The following is an 18690-nucleotide window of genomic DNA, read 5'->3' as shown; positions in this document are numbered from 1 at the left end:
GTTTTTAAAAATGAGCTGCTGATGATGGCAATGCTAGATGAAAAACGATGGAAGTTATGAGGAAAAGAAACCTTACACTTCTATCACGCAAACCCTAATCTTTACAATTCATGAAAATGATGGAAGTTATGAGAACACCTAATTTGATTTATTGCCCTGATTCCGATTATAATACCTGTGATTTTTGATATATTGATTGCTTAGATAGAAGACGATTATTCACAAGCTATGGATTCATAGCCTTTAATTTGGAAAGTCAATTGGAAAGTCAAGGTAAAGATTTTTTTTATGAATTTGAGTTTTTATTTGGTTTTTGAATTAATTCTACATATCTTAATTCTGATTCCTTTTGTGTTCACGCAAAGATTCATTAAAAGGGGGTTAAGCTAGCTAAATAGGTGTGTTCACTTGGCACAGCCAATGTAATCATTGAAGTACAGTTGTTGCTATTACCTCTAAACTGATTTGATCAATATAGATGCCTTAATAAGGGAAGAAGTAAATTTGAAGATACATCAGCAACTGAAAGGTTGACGTATTTTTGTGAAAGTGTGTAAAAGTTAAATAGCAGCGGACTTACTGAAGATACTTGTCACGCTCGAACCCAAATTGAAGAAATTCATGATGATAGCACAAACCAAGTTGGTCACTTTCAAAAGGTGAGCATGAAAAAGATTCAAACTTTATGTCAAAGGTGTTAGTTTTTTAGTTTTTTTCATTTGGGTTTTGATTTTTTAAGGTTTTTTAAATATCTGGAAGACCTGCAGCAGTGAATTATTGAGATTCCTACAAAAAAGGGTGTAGAGACGACAAACCTTGGCCAAAGAGCATAGAGAAAAGTGATAAAACATATCACCTACTACATTTGGACCAGACTTACATTGATTTCTTAAATCGAGTTCGTTTCAAATCGAATTCCGAAGAATTGTCGATTCCGTTCCATCGAAGTTCTATCTAACTTAAAGGTGATTTGAACTGTCTTTGCAGGGACGGGTTCGTCTGACTGGTGGAGGAAGACTACAAAGAAGTTTTTAAAGCTCTGATCCATTACTGGTAAAACAATATTTTATTTTTAGTAATTTATTTTGATCTTTGATGTAAAGAAAGGTGGCAAATTGGGTACAGTTTACTTTACTAGGAAAGATATAAGGACCTATGTATCAAATTATCTTATAAGAAAATCACAAATTAATTTTATGCTCATTGTGTTGTAAATCTGCTTAGATTAACGTTAAAATATTAATCCATGATTATAACAGTTCTTTCCGATCTTTAAATGAAAAATGGTCTCATCTCACTTCTATCCACCAACCAATTGTGTTTTCAGTAACTATCAGTGTACTAAACACGATATGCCTTTCAATTTTTTTAATTAAAATGGTGGTTATATGGGTCGAATGGCGGAATGGGATTGGAAAACTTTGTGGAATTCATATTTCATATTATAATACGAATGGACCTCCAAATGGGTTAGATTGTTAGTCAAAAGAATTTATGTAAATATTTAGTTGGTTCTTGCACCATTTGATTCAACAACGTTATTACATATGTTATCAATGTAATCATTGTTCACTTTTTGTTTTTTTTTTTAAAAAAATTTCAATAAATGTAGACGTTTTATACTGCATCTGTATGAGGTTGCATATCATGCTCTTTATATTAAGACATGTTTGTTTTATTTTCAGGACAGATTAAAGCGATACTTTTTATTTTCGATTTATGTTAATTATTATATTAATATATGTTTGTTTTATTGTTATTATAGATTTGCAAATGGGTTGAGTAGCCACCGAGTATCTCCTATCGAGCTAGATGTTGACTTTTTTATAGCTGAGTTAACACAAATTTGATAATCCTTAGGGATGTTGTGCAATCAGGTATTTTGCCATAAAACCAACATTTTTTTCTTCTTTTCCATGATAAGGTATATGTATGTATATGTACATGTACATGTATAGTTATATTGTATGAGCTATAAATTTGGTACTATCTGGGCAATGTGTCATTCTAGATTTGTGTAAAAAGCTCTCTCATACAGGTATGATATACGTGCACCTTACACTATTTAAAGCAACGATCAATGAATTACCCAATTCTGCTATTTTTGTCTCGGTCTGTCACAGTCTAGCTGTTGGATGCCGCATCTGCCATTCTATTAAAGTTATTTCCCAGTTTACAATATCTTTCAGTTAATTTTCATGTTATTTTCCTTTTCAATTTGTTCAACTAATTGTATACTTTATAATGTGTAAGCTTATATTATGGCACTCTGACATATATCCTTGACAAATTCAATCACCCTTATACAAGTTGAAGTTGAAGAGAAAGGAACCATGAACCATAGACTTGAGTTATTTCCGCAGCGTCTGTCGATCCTATTGTGGGTGTTTCTGTTGCGTCGGCATCATTCGAACCACATACTCAGTTAGTTGGAGATGGTACATTTATGATGTTTCTCTTTTTGTGTTGCCATTTTTTGGAGGTTGCTACCGTGATATGGAAAATTTTCAGTTGCAAGTTGTTCTAATGTTATTGATGAGGAGGTTGTTTTGCCATTCAGTGTTCCTTGTTTATTATTCTACAATTTCTCAGCGCCTTCGGAAGTCCCTGGTAAAAAAATTGGTTGTTGGTGTATTCGTCTTACGGTAATTGTAAAAATTGTATGTTAGGGCATTTAGTAGCCAACTGCTATGTTCAGGACATCACAATGGCTGCAAAATTTTCAGCCTATACGTATCTAAGTTGTGATTAATCTTAAAATTGTGTGTTCGGTTATACCAATTTTTTATGTTTGTGTAAAGCTGGTGAACATAATGAAGTTATCATATTTTTCAAATAAATGGATGTACAAGATTATATATGTGACACCATAAGTAATTATATTATACTTATGGGCGTATGCATACATGATACAACTTGTGAAATTGATGAAATGTTGAAGATGTTGCCTTACGAAGTTTCTTATTTGAACAAGTTCAGTTATATAATTGTAATTGAATTCAATAATCATATAATGGGATCTGGATATTTAAACAGGTTTGGTACGCATTAAGATGAGTGGAGGGTTTATTCCTCTTATTGTTGCATTGAATTTAAGAGATATATGTGTTAGAAGGTACCATTAGTTCAAAAGATTCGTTGCATTGAGTCAACTATGGCTGGCCTATTAAAAAAATACCAGACGAGAAAACTGAATATATGTTGTGGTCTTATCAATTATACCTTTTCAACCATTTGAAAATACACTTTTTATCTACAAATTTTGATCACCTATATGTTTTGCTTTTAATTGTCTTGTATACAAATTTTTGACGATTACGTTGACGTGCTCATAAGTAATAATATATATTTGAAATTTTTATTGTCAAAACCCGCAAGTTTTGCGGGTCTTAAGCTAGTAATAATAATATTATTATTATTATTTAATTTAATAATAATAATAAAGTCAAAATGAGTTTTTGACTTCATTTGTTTTCTAGGTTACAAATTATTAACTCCCTCAATTTTTTATACTATATATTATTTTTATAAAAAAAGATGTAAATTGAAATTTAAAAATAAAATATATACTAGAAACCTCTTTATATATATATTCGAAATGATGATTGAGCTGCTTAACGTGATTACTAAGGACTCTTATGAAATAAGGACTCAGTATATCGATGCCACATTACATAATTATATACTAGCATAAGTGACTAAGCACTTCAAAGTTTTACTATAAATAGCAATGTTGGCAAACTATAAACTCACACTCAAGAAAATACTACTACACACACAACCAAATCATCACCTGCACACGTCAAGGCTTGCAAAGTGAGTTTCTTATTTTGAAAACTGAGATATATGCAATATAGTACATGATTACCTGTTCAATTGTTTAACTGCATGCATGTAAATAGCATATACTTTGATTTACACACACACATACATATATATATATATATATATATATATATATATATATATATATATATATATATATATATATATATATATATATATATATATATATATATATATATATATTACTCCGTAAATATTAAGGAGTATATTAAAACAAATGGTGCTGAGATACGTGTGCGAGATTTTATTCGTTCAATAAAATAATCAACATATACATTTTAAATATTGTAATTGTTAATGTTGTATATTTAATATTAATATTTAACTTAATATAATGACATGAGACATATATATGTTTTATACAAGAGTTATTATATATTGATAACATATAACAAATATAATTAAGACTTTCTTAATATGTTTTCATGAGACACGAATCATGACAAATTTTCAATGGACTCATATTTGTTCTGAATATTACTTAGTATATAATTTATATATAATTAAAAAGTTATTAATGGTGAGAAATAAAATAAATTATAGACATTAAGTTATTAACACTACTCATAACTACTTCTAAAATTTGTCAACACCACGGACTCTTAAACTCAAAAGAATAATTGTTTGAAAAAATCAACAAATTTTGCACGATTGTTTTACTCAACTATGCAACGCACGGGCTCTAACGTTATATTTATTTTCGCTATTCACATACTTGAATTCATATATAATCTGTTACGATTTTTACACTGCTTTTTACACACCTGTGCAATATATATATATATATATATATATATATATATATATATATATATATATATATATATATATATATATATATATATATATATATATATATATATATATATATATATATATATATGAATTTGTGGTTCCAAATAATTGTCCGTCCGTAATTCTTAAAATTAATTAGGAATGGATATTTATTTTTATATTTTTAAAAAATACGATTTACGCAAAAATGCATAAACACTCACTTATACACAAGGTTGTAAAAGTCGCGAGTCGGGGACGCATCGGTCGCGACTTAAAAAGGACGCGTCGGCCGAGTCAGCCGAGTCGGGGACGCGTCGGGGATGCATCGGTCGTTGACCAACGTTGACTTTATTAATAATTTCTTAAATATATATTTATATATGTATAAAATAGTTGATTCTGTACCATAAATTTCTTAAATAAGAACTTGAATTTAAATACAATCAAACTTCAAACTCAATTAATGTTACCGAATACATAATCAGTAAGGACACAGAGAAAAGAGCGACCCAAAAAATAAAAACAAACCCGAATTTTAAAACATATCACATCTTGACAAAAATTTGACTGATTTTGACCGTTTTTGACCCACTTTGACCGACTTTGACCGAACTTTTAGCTTTGACCGTCTTTTGAGTCATTTTCAGAAAAACGGGATGGAGAACCCAAAAAATGACGCATCGACCAAGTCGGCCGACTTTTACAACACTGCTTATACATACAACTATATCTCTAAATAAACCTGCTTAAAAATTAAAAAATTAAAAACTCACGCACCCATGCCACTATAAATACAGCTACTGATGTTCGTAAAAGGACCCGTTCATATACATTATAAACGATTCACAATAGTTGATTACATTGCGAGGTATTTGACCTCTATATGATACATTTTACAAACATTGCATTCGTTTTTAAAAGACAAACTTTCTTTACATCGAAAATTGACAGGCATGCATACCATTTCATAATATCCACTATCCAACTATAAATTGATTTAATAATAATCTTTGATGAACTCAATGACTCGAATGCAACGTTCTTCGAAATATGCTATGAAAGACTCCAAGTAATATCTTTAAAATGAGCAAATGCACAGCCGAAGATTTCTTTAACACCTGAGAATAAACATGCTTTTAAGTGTCAACCAAAAGGTTGGTGAGTTCATTAGTTTATCACAATCATTTATTTCCATCATTTTAATAGACCACAAGAATTTCATTTCCAGTTCTCATAAATATACGTCCCATGCATAGAGACAAAAATAATCATTCATATGGTGAACACCTGGTAACCGACATTAACTAGATACATATAAGAATATCCCCTATCATTCCGGGATCCTCCTTCGGACATGATATAAATTTCGAAGTACTAAAGCATCCGGTACTTTGGATGGGGTTTGTTAGGCCCAATAGATCTATCTTTAGGATTCGCGTCAATTAGGGTGTCTGTTCCCTAATTCTTAGATTACCAGACTAAAAAGGGACATATTCGGTTTAATAATCCAGCCATAGAATGTAGTTTCGATTACTTGTGTCTATTTCGTAAAACATTTATAAAAGTAGCGCATGTATTCTCAGTCCCAAAAATATATATTGCAAAATTATTTAAAAAGGGAGCAAATGAAACTCACACATATAAATATTGTAAAACAATTGATAAAGCATTTTGCATGTATTCTCAGCCCAAAAACGTAAAGAGTAAAAAGGACAAATGAAACTCACGCATATAAATATTGAAAAATAGTTATTAAAACATTGCATGTATTCTCAGCCCAAAAATATATATAAAAAGGGAATAATGAAACTCACGCATATAAATATTGTAAAATAATTGATAAAGCATTTTGCATGTATTCTCAGCCCCAAAATGTATATAAAAAGGGAATAATGAAACTCACCATACTGTATTTCGTAGTAAAAATACATATAACGTCATTGAACAAGTGCAAGGTTGGCCTCGGATTCACGAACCTAAATTAATTATATATATTTATGTGTTGGTCAATATTTGTCTAACAAATTAGGTCAAGTCATAGTGTACCACAATCCTAATGCTCAAGACTAATATGCAAAAGTCAACAAAAGTAAATTTGACTCAAAATAATTTCTAAAAATCTATACATGATTAATATATAGTTTAAAAATCGTCGTTTTATATTTTTAAATATTTTTAAAAGATTTATTAGAGTAAATAATATAATTTATTTATTAATAAATAAAATTTTATATTAAATTTATATAATAAAATATACTTATATATATATTAAGTAATAAAATTTATAGGGTTCATTTAATATCATAAAGATAATATGATAGGTATTATTAAAGTAAGTTATTAGACGTAGTAAAATATGTTTGTATCACATATTTATTTGATAAAATAATATCTATAATGATAGTAAGTAAAAGTTATATTATTTTGTAATAATAATTATTATTATAAAAATATCAATATTTATAATTCCAAGGATGACATTATGATAAAACGATAATTCTAATTATGATTACTTTAATATTTACGATAATTTTTAATATTATCTTTAAAATAATAATTCTATTTAAAATAATAATAATAATGATATTTTATAGTAACAATGACATTTCTATTAAAATGATAATTTTTGTTAAAATGATAGTTTTAATACTAACGATACTTTTAATAATAATAGTAATGATAAAAATAATAAGAACGATAATTTTATCTAAATCAATATCTTATAATATTTTAATTTCATCATGATACTCTTACTCATTATTTCCTAATTGTTTCGTTTAATAGCTTTTAATTGTCTTTTATATCGTGTTCATAATAATGATAATAATAGTAATCAAAATAATTAGGTGTTACAAATATTTGTTTTAATTACACTAATATTAATAATGATAGTTACTATAACATTATTAACGATAATACTAATAATTATCTTAATGATAATATAGTAATAATAATAATAACAATAACAATAACCATTTTTAAATAATGATATATATATTAATAATGATAATAATAATAATAATAATAATAATACTAATAATAAAAATAATAATAATACTAATAATAATAATAATAATAATAATAATAATAATCATTGGATAATAATAATAATACTAATTATAACTTTAACGATAATAACGATAGTAATAATAAAAAAAAATAACAATTTTTAATGATAAATCCCTTTTATTGATAAAGATAATAATAATGATAATAATAAGATAAAACTAGAACGACGATAAAAACGACAATAATAATAATAATCATTTTTAATAAAAATATCGAAAATTTAATTGATTATAACTTCTAATCCGTTCATCGAAACCATTCTATATCTAAAGGAAAAGTTCTTAATTTTTCGCAAGCTTTCCAAGGACATGCATATCTTATACCTTATCTCAACCGCAAGTGTAACTAATTCAAGATTCAACCTAACCTGTCTAAGGCAATATCAAAAGTACAAGCATGCATAATCCTAAATACTCGAGCACTAGTCAGGGATACACTATTAGTATGTAAAAGTTAAATTATGAGTACTCACGTATCAATATTGAGATTCAATATTGCAGGAAAGGTACGTAGACGCAATGGAAATGATAAACACTATATTGACCTCACGAGCATACCCATGAACCATACTTAATCACCTCCATAGCTATAACCCATAATTTCCTTAATCCTATCCCACTCTAAAAACAATTTTGAAATCACTCGGACAGCACTCCGTCGTAATATTTATGTATACTAATAATATCTTGAAATAATACGGAGTAAATATATATATGTAAATCGATTGAGAGAGTTTAGAGAAAAATATTTTCAAGTTTCTATGAAATAATGAAACCTATTGAATTCTATTTATAATAGATTTTTGAATTATTAAAGTGAATTATTAAAGTATGAATTATTAAAGTGAATTATTAAAGTATGAATTATTAAAGTGAATTATTAAAGTATGAATTATTAAAGTATGAATTATTAAAGTGAATTATTAAAGTTAAAGTAAAGTAAAAATAAATTAAAGGTAAAGTTTAAGTATAGTAAAAGTATAAAACTATGTACGTATAATACGCGTATAAATATATATAATATTAATTTAAATCGTTATATATATTTAATAAAAAAATATAAATATCGTTATCTTTATCATACTAGTTAAGTAATGAGTTGTCAAAAGTGGTTCTAGATATTTATAAAAGTTATATACGTTTTAATAATAAAGTTCTTTTTAAACTGAAAACGTTTTTGTACGTTTGAAACTAAATAGATCAATCGAGTCTTTATGAGATTCAATCTTCCACTATCCTTTGTCTAGTTCTCAATGATTGACAATTTGTTCTTATTTATAAATCACTTTACCATTTTCCGAATATTGTTAAAATGGAAAGATTTCTCAAATCAACGTGGGCCTTTCAACAGAGACTTGTAATCATAATTCAATATATCTGATAATTCAATCATTTGATCTTATCTTCTAATTCCATTGATAAACATTTTGAAACAGATACAATCATATAAAGTATTTAATCTAATATTTTATTTACGTTTCAAGTTATAATATATATACACATATACATATATAATCATATTCGTTTAATAGTTCGTGAATCGTTGGAACTTGGTCGAGGTTGAATGAATGTATGAACATAGTTTAAAATTCTTAAAATTTTACTTAACAAATATTGCTTATCGTGTCGGAAACATATAAAGATTAAAGTTTAAATTTGGTTGAAAATTTCCGGGTTGTCACAGTACCTACCCGTTAAAGAAATTTCGTCCCGAAATTTGAGTGGAAAGGTCGTGAATGATAATAAGTATGTTTTCATGATGCACACGGGTTGAAAATTAGAGTTTTATCATCAGCGAATAATTTGGATAAACAATCCATTTATATGAAGAGTACGAATGAAGCTAACATAGAAGAGTGAAATGAGTAAGTGTAGATTCATCTTATCATTTGACGTAGATATGATTGATTCCCAGATTTCAAGGGATTTAAAGAAAATCTTCTTAATAAGATTTGACTCTCCGGTAATCAAGGGAATTAGGATCCGCTTTAAATGCGATCGTCTATTTTAATTGTTCTGTCGGAGATTTTCTTATAAATTCACCTCCTTCGTTTCCTTACAACTTACACCTTCTGTTGATGCATTTTATGCAAGTCCCTAGACATCTACCCACGTCCATTGCAGGTACAATAGTTTACAGGCCACCATGATTGCTCGTTATTATCCTATCCGTGTTTGTATGTGGTTACAGGAACTGCAGGAACGAGATTTAGATGTTTGACTATGTTAGACTTAGTCATACGTACGAGTGAAGCCTCACTAGTACGGCTGACAGGCTCATACGCACGGTTGATGCTGAGCTAAGTCACAATTACAACCTAAATGAGAAGACACGAGTGAGTGATCACCCGTACGACTGATGAAGCCAACTCGTACGTGTGATGAATGAATCGTATGGGTGAGTCAACAGCAGGGGTAAATAAGGTCTTATGTTCTTCATTTTAGGTTAAGCCTCTCATTTGTTACACACACTCAGATCTAGTGAGCTCCTCCGATTCTCTCTCAATCCATATCACCCAGGTGGTGAATAATAGCTCTAGGTGTTGATCTAATCACACTTGATTTAGTTGTGGTTTGACTAATTTAATCAAAAAAAAAAAACTTAACCTATTCACTAGAGGGTTTGATTCACTTATTCCGCCATTGTGTGAGTTAAATCTGTTGATTTCTAAGTTCCTAGTCATGTTTCATCACCTTCTATTCTTTCCCCCTCAACTTATATTTTAAAGTATTCATCAATATGCTCCATCCAGTTCTGATTCTCGATATACTTCTAACTTTCATATCGGTCATTCTTCTTTTTCATCTACTGCCAGAAGAATCTATTTACTTCTACTATACTCTTGGGTTTATAGTGTTTCTAGTTCTCCCGTGACTTTATATTGCTATATGCATCGATATATATGGTTTATAATTTCTGGTTTATCGTTGGGCTTTATATGTTCCCTTATATTTCTAAGTCTCTGCTTCTGTCTTCTATAATCATTATCATTCACAGTTAATGCTCTCTTTTATTTGCTGCAATTTATACCCCATTTCTATTTCAGAATTTTGTCCTTTCATTTCTTCTTCTTGCGATTAAGCACCGCTTGTAATGGTCCAGAATTCACAGATATGAATTTCGGAATGAACATTGTTAATGTTCTAGGAAGGAAATTGTGATGGCACGATCTTGACTTATCAAATTACTAGAATACCTTGGAAAAGGCCGAATCATCAAGAAATATTTTCTTGATATTTTAGAGGTTAAATAGAATACAAGAGTCGTATAACATGGCACATGATGATGTTATGATCTGTGAATCATCACGTTCCATTTAGAAACTCAGCATGACTTACTGTAATATAATCACGTTGATCAAGTGTCATTATATTATACTAATTCATGCTTCAGTTCTCAACACTACTTCAAAATATTCCTATTTTAAACTTGAATGTTTCAGAATTTAGAAACTAAAATAGTTTTTTTTATGATGTAATACAGATAGCGCGAAGAGGTAAATGATTTCAAATAAGAAAAATTAAGAAAATATCTTTAGAAAATGGAGGATATTTATAATGAAAGATATGATGATATTTTATAATTACTAATATCAGAGGATGATGAAGAATATTTTCCGCAGGGGTTTAGAGTCAGGAGCAAGGTATTCTTTAATGACTTCAGCAGGTACTGAATCATTTGGATCCTTTGAAGTCAGGTTCAGTCTTTGTAATTTGTCCACAGCCTCCTTCCTACTTTGCTCAATCCGTTTTCCAGTTCCAAAACTTCTCTTTTTCTGCGCTTTGCCAGCACACTTCATCATTATCATCCAGCTTTTACTGTTTAAAGTCATTTATAGTTTTTGCTGCTTCATCAGTATTTTTTCCATTTTCGGAGAACCAATTCGTAGTTCAGAGTGTTTTTCAGAAACTTCACATTCAAATTAAGTCCAGAAGATAGACGTTATATATACACATATAACTGTTGGCGTAGACATGCTGCGAGATTTCAAAATACTAATTGCTAATTTCCAATGATTCGTATGGCAATTCTCATTACAAGATGCGAATGAGTAAATGATGGGGTTTCAATAAATAATTATAATGACTTTTTGGAGAGGCTAAAGTCAAAGGGTAATGAAGTTGTTGGTACATCTGCTAATAATGTGGTGGAATGTAAAAAGTTCCCTGGTAACGATGGTGTATATCTCAAGGTTATAATAAGGTTAGTCTGACTGAAAAGTCGAAGTTGACTTGCTGGAGCTGTGACAAAACTGGCTACTTTGAATAGGAGTCGTAAAGTTATTTTTGCTAATAAATGCCAAAGAATCTGACGCGGATACGTTGTTTAAACTTTTACTTTGGTTTCAAGAGTTTTTTGGGTACATAACTGTGGGTAACATGTGGTTGGATCATCAACTCGATTGCTCATCATTCGAAGTGTCTTCAGAAATTTTCGAAGGGTTTGAAAATAGATTGTAATCGTTAACATACATTTGATGTTCTAACACAGTTTTGAAGTCAAAATATAGCTTGTGAAAGATGTAAGGATCTAAGAGTGATGATTTTGGTCATATCTCGAGTTGAATTTTGAGATTTCAAAATCAGAATATGTAATTAAATTTTGAATGAGTATGGTTGTTTTGATTTCTATAAAAGAATGTATATTGTAAAAGTAGGGAGTATAATGGATGATTTGCTGAATCAGATTCGAAGAATGTAACATATTATTTGTGAATTTATATATCTCTCGGGTATTACCTACCCGTTAAAAAAAATTTCACAATTAATATTTTGTACAAAAGAATTTTATTACAGTATTTATGAAAATATATATATGTATATTTTCTTCAGATGTAACATAGATTTAATGAGTTAATGTTAAATTAAACTCATTTGATTTACGGTTGAAACTAGAATTGAATAATCCCTAAAGGCTTTAAAAAGTACATAACTTTTACGCATTATTTCATTAATTACATTGAAATTATGAATCAATACTTCGTTATTTGTTGATGTATGATGTTTGGTTCGTGGAATTCTTGTGGATTTCGCAAAGTACGAATGATATTATCTGAAAAGTTTCGAGTACATCGATGATGAAAGTGTAAAATCAAATATATACTTGATTTATTATGAATTGGAATTTGTTGAATTGTGACAGAGATTGTAGTTAACGCTGGTTAAGTTGCGGTCGAAGGACGTACATTATTGCATATTTGTAATATGAATTAACCGAGTAGTTAAGATTCACACACAATAGCTTAGCATGGAAAGATTTATTTCAATATATATATATATATATATATATATATATATATATATATATATATATATATATATATATATATATATATATATATAATTTCTTCAGAGGGAATGAGTTAATTCTTCATAACTCGTTAATACAATATACACGTTATTGATTCGTATTGATGTCCACAGTGATTCTTGAACTGACGGAGTTTGTGATGTTATCGGTGTTGTTGATTCGGATGTTGACTGTATTGACGATACTGGTAACGCTGACGGTACTGTTGATGCTGTTGGTAAAGCAAGTTTAGCTTGTTAATCACACACCATTTTTGTCAGGGTTTCTACTCTTCCTTCTATCATTTTGGTTCGCTTAATTGATTTATGGTTAGGGTTAGATTAGATAATCTCTAAGACTTTAGAGATTACATAATCGCCGCGGAATAATTCTCCAATGAAGTTATGAATTAATACTTCGTCAGTTATTGTTGTTGGTACTCCTTGGTATCTATGGTGCGTATGACGTTGATGCTCGTGGGACAGATTGTGAAGTTGAGGTTTATGACGCGGTTGTGGTTGGAGGTGGTAATGGTACTGTTGGCGTTGATGATGGTGGTACTGGTTATGCTGCTGATGCTGCTGCTGGCGTTTGTAATCTCTGCACCATATTCTCCAAAGCCACTACTCGAGCGCGAAGCTCGTTGACTTCTTCTATTACACCGGGGTGATTGTCGGTACGGACGAGCGGATAAATAAAATTTAAAATTTGATTTAATATATAATCGTGACGAGATACTCTGGAAATGAGCAAGAACATGGTATTTCATACAGGTTCACCGGTAAGTGCTTTAGGTTCTTTGTCAAGAGGGCAATGTGGTGGATAGGGATGGCGCCCGCGGGTAATGGGCACGGGTTCTATATACCCGCGACCCACCCGTCGGGTATATTTTTTGCACATTGAGACCCGTTAACCGCCCACGGGTAAAAACTTTTCGCCCATGCCCGTGACCCGCGGATACACATGACCCGCGGGTAACCCGCGGGTAATAATATTATACAACTTTTAATAAGAAAATCCGAATAATTTTATTAATTATAAAACGATATGTACAAGCTATATGCATAATGACGTAAAAATTAAGTTTTTTACTTGTATGTAATATTATATTTTTAATCATTATTCAAATACTAGTAAAATAGCTTTTAAATTTAATAATTGTAAGTATTAATTCATGGGTAAATTAAGAAAAGTCTCATGTATTCACGGGTCGGGTTTTACCCGCGCCAGGTAGTATGTACCCGTGACCCGCCCGCGACCCGTCGGCGGGTATAAATTTTTACCCGTACTCGTGCCCGCGGGTAAGATTTAATGATTTTACCCGCCCATCGCAGATCGGGTACCCGCGGGTCACGGGTTTTTTCTTGCCCATTGCCATCCCTAGTGGTGGATGGAAGGGATCACTTTCTTCTTGTCTCCAATAATTGAAGAGGCTACGAACCCATCCCCAATTCATCCAGAATAGGTGATGACTGATTGGTTGATCTTTTTCGGTCACACTGCTTTCGGAGCTTGAATGGGATTCCATTTCGGAATCTGAGTGACTTGAACTGATGACGAATTCCATTTCGTACGATTGGATAAAGGATTTTTTTTTTCCGATATGAAATGATTTTGGCTAATGGATGGTATTCTAATTACATGGAATATATATATATATATATATATATATATATATATATATATATATATATATATATATATATATATATATATATAGATTAAAAGATTTCGTAGATTACGGAGGACTTTGCGGGATATGTCAGGCAAAGTTTAAAGTAACAGATACGATAAGATATGATTTAGCAGATATGTTAAGATATGAATTTTTGTCTATACACTATTCATGCAATCAATGCAGTAAGACGTGTCTTAGACTAAAAATGATAAGCAGGTAATTTCCTGAGGATGATAAGTAGTTAATTTTTGACACAAAATGATAAGCAAAACTTTTGACATGCAGACACGGTCGAAGTCCAGACTCACTAATGCATCCTATTGACTTATCAGTTAGACACACTAATGCAGACCTGGTTCGCTAAGACCACCGCTCTGATACCAACTAAAAGGACCCGTTCATATACATTATAAACGATTCACAATAGTTGATTACATTGCGAGGTATTTGACCTCTATATGATACATTTTACAAACATTGCATTCATTTTTAAAAGACAAACTTTCTTTACATCGAAAATTGACAGGCATGCATACCATTTCATAATATTCACTATCCAACTATAAATTGATTTAATAATAATCTTTGATGAACTCAATGACTCAAATGCAACGTTCTTCGAAATATGCTATGAAAGACTCCAAGTAATATCTTTAAAATGAGCAAATGCACAGCTGAAGATTTCTTTAACACCTGAGAATAAACATGCTTTAAAGTGTCAACCAAAAGGTTGGTGAGTTCATTAGTTTATCACAATCATTTATTTCCATCATTTTAATAGACCACAAGAATTTCATTTCCAGTTCTCATAAATATACGTCCCATGCATAGAGACAAAAATAATCATTCATATGGTGAACACCTGGTAACCGACATTAACTAGATACATATAAGAATATCCCCTATCATTCCGGGATCCTCCTTCGGACATGATATAAATTTCGAAGTACTAAAGCATCCGGTACTTTGGATGGGGTTTGTTAGGCCCAATAGATCTATCTTTAGGATTCGCGTTAATTAGGGTGTCTGTTCCCTAATTCTTAGATTACCAGACTAAAAAGGGGCATATTCGGTTTAATAATCCAGCCATAGAATGTAGTTTCGATTACTTGTATCTATTTCGTAAAACATTTATAAAAGTAGCGCATGTATTCTCAGTCCCAAAAATATATATTGCAAAATCATTTAAAAAGGGAGCAAATGAAACTCACACATATAAATATTGTAAAACAATTGATAAAGCATTTTGCATGTATTCTCAGCCCAAAAACGTAAAGAGTAAAAAGGGCAAATGAAACTCACGCATATAAATATTGAAAAATAGTTATTAAAACATTGCATGTATTCTCAGCCCAAAAATATATATAAAAAGGGAATAATGAAACTCACGCATATAAATATTGTAAAATAATTGATAAAGCATTTTGCATGTATTCTCAGCCCCAAAATGTATATAAAAAGGGAATAATGAAACTCACGATACTGTATTTCGTAGTAAAAATACATATAACGTCATTGAACAAGTGCAAGGTTGGCCTCGGATTCACGAACCTAAATTAATTATATATATTTATGTGTTGGTCAATATTTGTCTAACAAATTAGGTCAAGTCATAGTGTACCACAATCCTAATGCTCGAGACTAATATGCAAAAGTCAACAAAAGTAAATTTGACTCAAAATAATTTCTAAAAATCTATACATGATTAATATATAGTTTAAATATCGTCGTTTTATATTTTTAAATATTTTTAAAAGATTTATTAGAGTAAATAATATAATTTATTTATTAATAAATAAAATTTTATATTAAATTTATATAATAAAATATACTTTTATATATATTAAGTAATAAAATTTATAGGGTTCATTTAATATCATAAAGATAATATGATAGGTATTATTAAAGTAAGTTATTAGACGTAGTAAAATATGTTTGTATCACATATTTATTTGATAAAATAATATCTATAATGATAGTAAGTAAAAGTTATATTTTTTTGTAATAATAATTATTATTATAAAAATATCAATATTTATAATTACAAGGATGACATTATGATAAAACGATAATTCTAATTATGATTACTTTAATATTTACGATAATTTTTAATATTATCTTTAAAATAATAATTCTATTTAAAATAATAATAATAATGATATTTTATAGTAACAATGACATTTCTATTAAAAAGATAATTTTTGTTAAAATGATAGTTTTAATACTAACGATACTTTTAATAATAATAGTAATGATAAAAATAATAAGAACGATAATTTTATCTAAATCAATATCTTATAATATTTTAATTTCATCATGATACTCTTACTCATTATTTCCTAATTGTTTCGTTTAATAGCTTTTAATTGTCTTTTATATCGTGTTCATAATAATGATAATAATAGTAATCAAAATAATTAGGTGTTACAAATATTTGTTTTAATTACACTAATATTAATAATGATAGTTACTATAACATTATTAATGATAATACTAATAATTAACTTAATGATAATATAGTAATAATAATAATAACAATAACAATAACCATTTTTAAATAATGATATATATATTAATAATGATAGTAATAATAATAATAATAATAATAATAATACTAATAATAATAATAATAATAATAATAATAATAATAATAATAATAATAATAATAATAATAATAATTGGATAATAATAATAATACTAATTATAACTTTAACGATAATAACGATAGTAATAATAAAAAAAATAACAATTTTTAATGATAAATCCCTTTTATTGATAAAGATAATAATAATGATAATAATAAGATAAAACGAGAACGACGATAAAAACGACAATAATAATAATAATCATTTTTAATAAAAATATCAAAAATTCAATTGATTATAACTTCTAATCCGTTCATCGAAACCATTCGATATCTAAAGGAAAAGTTCTTAATTTTTCGCAAGCTTTCCAAGGACATGCATATCTTATACCTTATCTCAACCGCAAGTGTAACTAATTCAAGATTCAACCTAACCTGTCTAAGGCAATATCAAAAGTACAAGCATGCATAATCCTAAATACTCGAGCACTAGTCAGGGATACACTATTAGTATGTAAAAGTTAAATTATGAGTACTCACGTATCAATATTGAGATTCAATATTGCAGGAAAGGTACGTAGACGCAATGGAAATGATAAACACTATATTGACCTCACGAGCATACCCATGAACCATACTCAATCACCTCCATAGCTATAACCCATAATTTCCTTAATCCTATCCCACTCGAAAAACAATTTCGAAATCACTCGGACAGCACTCCGTCGTAATATTTATGTATACTAATAATATCTTGAAATAATACGGAGTAAATATATATATATAAATCGATTGAGAGAGTTTAGAGAAAAATATTTTCAAGTTTCTATGAAATAATGAAACCTATTTAATTCTATTTATAATAGATTTTTGAATTTTTAAAGTGAATTATTAAAGTATGAATTATTAAAGTGAATTATTAAAGTATGAATTATTAAAGTGAATTATTAAAGTATGAATTATTAAAGTGAATTATTAAAGTTAAAGTAAAGTAAAAATAAATTAAAGTAAAGTTTAAATATAGTAAAAGTATAAAACTATGTACGTATAATACGCGTATAAATATATATAATATTAATTTAAATCGTTATATATATTTAATAAAAAATATAAATATCGTTATCTTTATCATAGTAGTTAAGTAATGAGTTGTCAAAAGTGGTTCTAGATATTTATAAAAGTTATATACGTTTTAATAATAAAGTTCTTTTTAAACTGAAAACGTTTTTGTACGTTTGAAACTAAATAGATCAATCGAGTCTTTATGAGATTCAATCTTCCACTATCCTTTGTCTAGTTCTCAATGATTGACAATTTGTTCTTATTTATAAATCACTTTACCATTTTCCGAATATTGTTAAAATGGAAAGATTTCTCAAATCAACGTGGGCCTTTCAACAGAGACTTGTAATCATAATTCAATATATCTGATAATTCAATCATTTGA

The 18690-nt window shown here is 28.9% G+C and overlaps 1 long non-coding RNA gene across 3 annotated transcripts; it reads left to right on the top strand.

Moving 5' to 3' along the window:
- The first annotated feature begins 279 nt into the window (after window positions 1-279).
- On the top strand, window positions 280-2938 carry LOC139840294 (uncharacterized). Of its 3 annotated transcripts, XR_011757338.1 has the most exons (4): window positions 280-659; window positions 740-898; window positions 988-1053; window positions 1766-2938. It is a non-coding gene; the product is annotated as an uncharacterized lncRNA (long non-coding RNA). The 3 variants fall into 3 exon arrangements; XR_011757337.1 differs by having other exon boundaries at window positions 760-1053; XR_011757336.1 differs by having other exon boundaries at window positions 740-1053.
- The last annotated feature ends 15752 nt before the right edge of the window (window positions 2939-18690 follow it).

The sequence above is a fragment of the Rutidosis leptorrhynchoides genome, chromosome 4, assembly GCF_046630445.1.
Source record: "Rutidosis leptorrhynchoides isolate AG116_Rl617_1_P2 chromosome 4, CSIRO_AGI_Rlap_v1, whole genome shotgun sequence".
NCBI classification, from domain to species: domain Eukaryota; kingdom Viridiplantae; phylum Streptophyta; class Magnoliopsida; order Asterales; family Asteraceae; genus Rutidosis; species Rutidosis leptorrhynchoides.
The sequence above is the reverse complement of the archived record's forward strand: the minus strand, read 5'-3'. Positions and strand labels throughout refer to the sequence as shown.